Here is a 6781-nt window from a genome sequence, read left to right on the forward strand (position 1 = left end):
TAGAAACGTCAGAAAAAGTTAAAATGTTGACGCAATTTTGTAATGCAGGTTTGCTAAATATTCTCTAATTACGAAATAAACATAAATGAGAAAAAACGTAATTAAATTAATATCCGGTTACTCTGTTTTTGAGTAAAAACAGGAACGAATTCGGTACCGCTAACAATTTTTGGAAAATCTAGAGACAAAAAGTGTGCATAGAAAAGTCAGAGAAAGTTAAAATGAAGACGTAATTTTGTAATGCAGGTTTGCTAAATATTCTCTAATTACGAAATAAACATGAATGAGAAAAAACCTAATTAAATTAGTATCCGGTTACACCGTTTTTGAGTAACGAGTTGAAAAAGTAACAATTTTAAAACCAACGCTAAAAAAATTAGAACATGCAACAACATTGAGTTCATTTCCATAATTTACACAAGATTTATTGCCAATCTTCAAAACACCTGTTGCATCTTTTGCCAAATATCTTTTTGTAACCCTATAGTGCTTATACTTATAGCTGCATTCTTACTTTATTACTCGATATTTCAAAAACTACTCATCGTAGAGCATTTTAACATGTTGCAACTTGACCAGTGCGTAATTCTAGGTTTAGAGAGAAAAAACATAATTCAAACGATTTTACGACTTAAAAAAAAATTACTACTTTTACCGCTCTCACCTGCAAAAACTCAAAAAAAATGTAATTTTTTAACTCGACCCAATAACGTTTTATGTACTTTTATAAGTTTCTAGGACCTTTAAAAATGTAAAAAACCTTGTATAGATCAATATGGATCAATTTGAAAGTCAAAAATGTTTTTGATTTTTGTACACTCAAAAACATGATGGGAATTTTACCTGGGTAAAAAGATAAAATAAATAACACCAAACTTATAAATTTATAGCAATAAAAATTACTTTGTATCAGGGTTATTTTTACATTTTTAAATAAACAATCACTATATACGTATAAGGTGAAAGTTCGATTAAATTGAGAGTTTTACTACAAATTTTGGAGTAGTTTTACTTTTTATTTAAAAAATACACAGTAATTTTATCTACCATGAAGTAAAATTTACCTCTCGTCTTAAAATTTCCATGGGTTTTTAGGGTGAAATTACCTACCCGTTTATGCAGGGTGGAAAATCAGAGGTTAGATAAAAATATTTTAGTATCCTTTAATAAAAATGTTAAATTCTACCAAGTAAATAACTTATTCCAAATGTTTTTACATTTCAAAGTTTTTTACGATTTTTACAATTTACTGAAACTCTTGCTCTCAAAAACTCAAAAAATTAGTAATTTTTCAAACTTGAGCCAATAGCGTTTTATACACTTTTCTAAATTTTAAAGATCATTACTACAATATTCTCTACACTTTTATAACCATAGAAGTGTATTTAATTTAATTTTGTGAGTGACGAAAAGAAATCTTGCCAACTGAGCGAAAATACCAATGTGCGAAAAATTTAATTCAATCAATAAAAAAACTAGATTTTGGTTAATTTTTTTATCAAAAAAATATACTTATATCTATTTAGTTTCAAATTTGAGTAAAAAATACTCCAACTAAGTTTACAGAATATAAAATATTATGTATGTACACAAAACTTTTCAAAAATATCTTCTCTTGTAATAAACACAGTTAATGGTGCTATTCTGTAAAAAAAATACGTGCTATAGCGCTATAACTCTTTAAGCTATCGACTATAAGTAAAAATCGAATTCTCTAAGGAAATATTTCTCTACCTAAAATTCTATAAGCTTAAAGTCTCTATAAAGTTATGGCGAGACATTTGCTGACCGTAAAAACTTATAGTCTCTATAACGATATATTGTCATAGTAACAATGTCACTCCTCAATAATTTATTATAAGTACTTCTCTCCGTATTTCGCCAGTGATGCTAATTTTTGTTCTCTTATAATTATTGGTATCGTGTAAAGTTAATAATAGGTACATAGTTCAGTGATGGATCGTAATAATATTGCACTAATTGCATTATATTTATTATTAAATGAAGAAAAAAGAAGGTAATGTTGTGGACAATAATGAGCTTCTTACTACAAAATCTTTAATAAAAAGAGTGTCTATTTAGAAAAAAGTTATTTGTAAAAGGTACAAGCAGGTTTTATGAAAATCGGTAATAAATTTTTGTGTAATTTATTAATATGAGCTCAAAGTTGATGCATTTTCTAAATTCTCCTTCGGCTTTAGTTTCAAAATTGTTACTTCTTCAACTCGTTCTTCAAAAACGTTGCAAACAACCCTACTAATTTAATTACGTTTTTTTCTCTTTGATGTTTATGTTGTATTCCCATTAATTTCTTACTAAAAATTAGAGAATGTTTAGCAAATTTACATTACAAATTGTGTCTAAATTTTAGCGGTAGTCTTTTTCTGACTTTTCGTCTTCAAATTTCCAAAAACTGTTCGCGATACTCAATTTGTTCCCGTTTTTGTGTTTTCATTTCTAAATTTTCTTAGACGATTTTTTGCTGAATGCCATTTTTTATTAATTAAATTAAAAACTGGAACTGCCAACATCCAAAAATTACCATGAATAAATTTGTTAAGACTGTTTGACATTTCCACTTAATAAAAAACAGACTTTAGGGTAATTACAGCGCTATAACTCGAATGTTTACATAGACGCTTAGAGAATACCAATTTTGATACGATTCTATAAGGACTTTAAAAAATTTATATACAGAGCTCTATTAGCTATGGAATATACCAGCTTATAGACTATAGTAGATTTTTAGAGAATAGCCTAATAAAACAAATTTTGTGAATTTTCATTAATGTCGATCAGAATTAATTATCTAATTATCAAATTTAGTGTTAACGTTTTTAAAAACTAATTTATAAATTAGATTTTACTGCCTTTTGTAACTTTACAAAATGTTTGTAATCACATAAATGCATCTGTAATAATGTATGTAGAAGAGGAGAGCATAAAACCAGCGACAAATTGAATGGACTTAACGATTCTGTGGCATTGTTCTTTTTAACCCTTAATCCTGAAGTAAATTCAGCGGCGTTTCTTCAACGGACGGAAGTCCTCATACAATTTGAAATCCAATTAACTGTTGGTGGGACTTGGATGCATTGCGCAGCTCAATTGAGCCTGAGATTCTAGGATAACAATTGCGGACACGATCGGAAAGTTTCATTAATGAAATGTACTCCCTTCTAGACCATTACCAGAATATAAAGTTTGCAATTTATTACAGACATTGGATTATGATACTGTAAGAGGAGAATTCCAACTTCCGAATTAATTGCTGAATGATATTTTGTAAAAATCGATCCAAATGTTCCGTTTAGAAATACAGACGAAAGAAAATGTTATTTGATTATTAAGTACCAGTCTGGGTGCGTTGTTAACACACTTGTTTGTGACAGTCTAGTTAATTTCCATTACAAAACAATGTTACACAACTTAACAATGACTTTAATGCACTGAAAATACGGCGCTGTTGTTATTTCAAAGCACTCCTGTCAAACGCATAGCTACCATACACAGAAAAACTTTGTTTTCAGGTTTTTCAAAAATAATTCCAACATTCCACACATTTTTTTTTAATAAAACCACAATATTTGTACTTGTACTTGTCGTATCTCGAATCAAGCGTTTCGTTTACTTTCATAACATTGTATCGCATTTTTATGTTTGAAGTTTGTTTTGTTTTATTGTATAAAATAGCAATAAAAGCACGATGTATTTTTGCAGAATAATATTTCGGGTTATTTAATGCAACTGGGGCGTTGTTTATTGCTGTTCTTAAGACGACAGCATCAACTAAACTTAATGTTTTAAACTCGAATATACGCGCTCTCAAAAACTTGGGCTGTATTTATGTCGCTGCACATTCATTGTAATTACCAAGAGTAAAGCTCTTCTGGCGACTGTCCACACGTTCTTGTGAAACTGCTGTCTCCATTACAGAACACATGCAATAAATTAGATATACTGCCACCAGAATATTTTACAACTTTATTTTTCTTCAAGGTATTAACTTGTCATAAACAGATTTATTACGACAAAATATTAAAACGATAATTTAATCGAAACGATCAATTCAAAAATGGTGGAGGCGCCGGGTTGGCAAACTGATAAACTTTAGAATAGAGAGCAACATTGTTTCTAAAAAAATTATTACCACATTTTCGTTGCTTTAAAAATATAAATTTTGCAAACTTCAGTCTATTGAACAAAACAAAAATCGGTTAAATTTTAATTTTTTTATTGTACATACTCGTAACGGTGGTTATTGCCTAGTACTAGAAAAATAAAGTTTTAACGCTAAAATTTGCTTGCAACCGTAAACCTCGTAATTAGATAAACTATTAGGTACTGTAAATATTTCCATAAAACAAAATTGTAGAGAAAAATGTAATTCTTTTTACGGTCGACAAATTTATACAATGTTTCTACAACCGAATATTTAATAAAATTTATCATAAAACTGGTAGAACAAAATCAACAACAGTGAACGTCACTTCTGCTCCACGCTCAAATATCAGCATTCAGCACAAACGATAAAACTCATTACTGTTATCGCCATAACGCAACATAAATAATTTTGATGGTTTTATTTGAAAATGGATGCAGGATGCAGCAATCCACTGTCGCTGATTATATCTGCATAAATTATTATTTTGCAAAGAATGTAATATTATTACATAAAATTATTATTTTATAATAAATGTCTTCGTCTACAATATTCCCATTGACACTTTGACGCTTCTCAGTAAGGGTTTAGAGTTTAGACTGACTCTTTCCCTTTGTAAATTTTTCGACAATAACTTTTCAATTGCATTAATTGTTGATCTGACCGGGATTTTAACCCCGAAAAAGTGCATTTGAATCAATATTGAAGTTTTCAGTTTTTTCGGTTTTTGACAAACATTTTGATCGGTTGATGGTATCTGGCATGGTGATAGGAGTAAAGATGATAGTTTTTGTAGCAAAGTTAAACGTTTATTTGACAAACGCAGTGAGGCAAATAATTCAGCTGAGCCACCATGGGCACCCGGAAAAATTATGGTCAGGGAGAGAAAGAGTCGAAATTAAATCTTATAATAATAACAGTTTCATTTGCCTCTTTTCATATCACTCAGTTCGTGATCAAAATGTAAATAGTAGTTTCTTATTTCGTTCATAAAAAATTAAGTGTGAACGAGTTTGTAGAAAATAAAAAAAACTTTTTCTATATGTATAAAATAGCAACCACTGAGCGCCCCTGTAAGCTACATAAACTCCTTTACTCCGAATAACATATCTATATGTACTACTTTAACGCAAACATATTCAGATGAAAAGTAAACACCAACACTTAATTATCAAGTAAATGAACAAAATAACCAGGACGCTTTGAAATAAATAATATCATAACAATACTTATAAGTAAACATCACGCGTCAGTGCATGCAATTAGTGCATGACTAGTACAGTTAGTAGTACAAAATGTACCTTTCCAGCAGTTGCTGAAGCAGCGAAAGAGGCAAGAAAAAAACAACAATGGTAAATATCGTGATAAAAGTAAAAACGCTTAAGCGCAAAAATAAAACTTTTACTCCTTGCCTGAAATCTAAAACTGTTACTTGTAACATTTAGTAATGAAAGTGATCACTTGTGACGTTTACAGATAAAGATCATTGTTCTACGATAATTATCGAAAAAAATGCTAGTAAAAACAAAAATAGTCAAAATCTATACTCGACTTTAACTTTTAAACTACAACACAGTATGTATAATGTAATTTTATTTTCTTGCTTTGAGCACAAGTCGTTTCACTAATTTTTGTAAACCAATTTGTATCACGAACAAAATTAATATTTTAATACGGAGAATTTTAAAATTACGGTATTGAAACCTGTTTTTTTTGCTTACTTCATCCTGCATAAGTTTATTTCGTTGCCAGCGTGTTTTTACCCTGTAATCGCTTAAAACCGTCATAAAGAAACCTAAAACTTGCGAAATTCGAGTCTTAGCTTTTCCCCTTGAACAATTTTGATTGAAATTGTCCCTCCGGGCTCATATTCCGTTGATGTAGGTTTAAAATCCACAAACACACGACTTGATGCAAAAATATTTCAAAAAAACTGAATAAACATAAAAGGTGAAATCTCGCTTGCAATCCTCCTTGGTAGAAAACTAATCAAAAAATAAGGTAGCGTCCGGGCAAATTACTTTCGTTAATGGCCGTGTTGTAAAATATATGTCAGAAAATGCGCCGTGTTTCCGTAATGACTGAAGCGTTGGTATTAAAAACGTGCTTAGGCTCGCTTCGCCTACTCCAAAGACCGTATTAGCCAAATCTGCACGTCGTGTATCCTGGCCAATAGCCTTGTATGCTCCTTAAATCTGAGGATTTACCCGACGAAAACGTGAGTGGAGAACAAGGTAACACAAATGAAAGCGCTTCTGCAGGTGTTTTAAACTTTAAACATCACTGCACACATATTCGGTTTCCTTTGTCAGAGACGGGTTTCAGGCGTGATTCTCAACCCAACGAAAAAAGTAAATAGAGAGAGTTTATGGCTTTCGGAATTGCGATGAACGACGGGCTGACTCTAAAAACACTGCGAGAACTTACGACATCAAAAAAAAATAATTCAAAATGGGACTAAACTACCGCCACATTACCTTCATCATTATTAATTACGTTGCAAAAACGCGACCATATACGAAATGCACAATTACATATGCGCGAAAATTGGCAATATCGTACGAGGTCGAAAACCTGTGCGATTTGTTTTCGCACTGTGTGTTAGAAATCTAACGCACA

The sequence above is a fragment of the Tribolium madens genome, unplaced genomic scaffold (genome assembly GCF_015345945.1).
Source record: "Tribolium madens isolate multiple individuals breed KSU strain unplaced genomic scaffold, Tmad_KSU_1.1 Scaffold_7;HRSCAF=85;Tcas5.2_LG10, whole genome shotgun sequence".
In the NCBI taxonomy this organism is placed as follows: Eukaryota; Metazoa; Arthropoda; class Insecta; order Coleoptera; family Tenebrionidae; genus Tribolium; species Tribolium madens.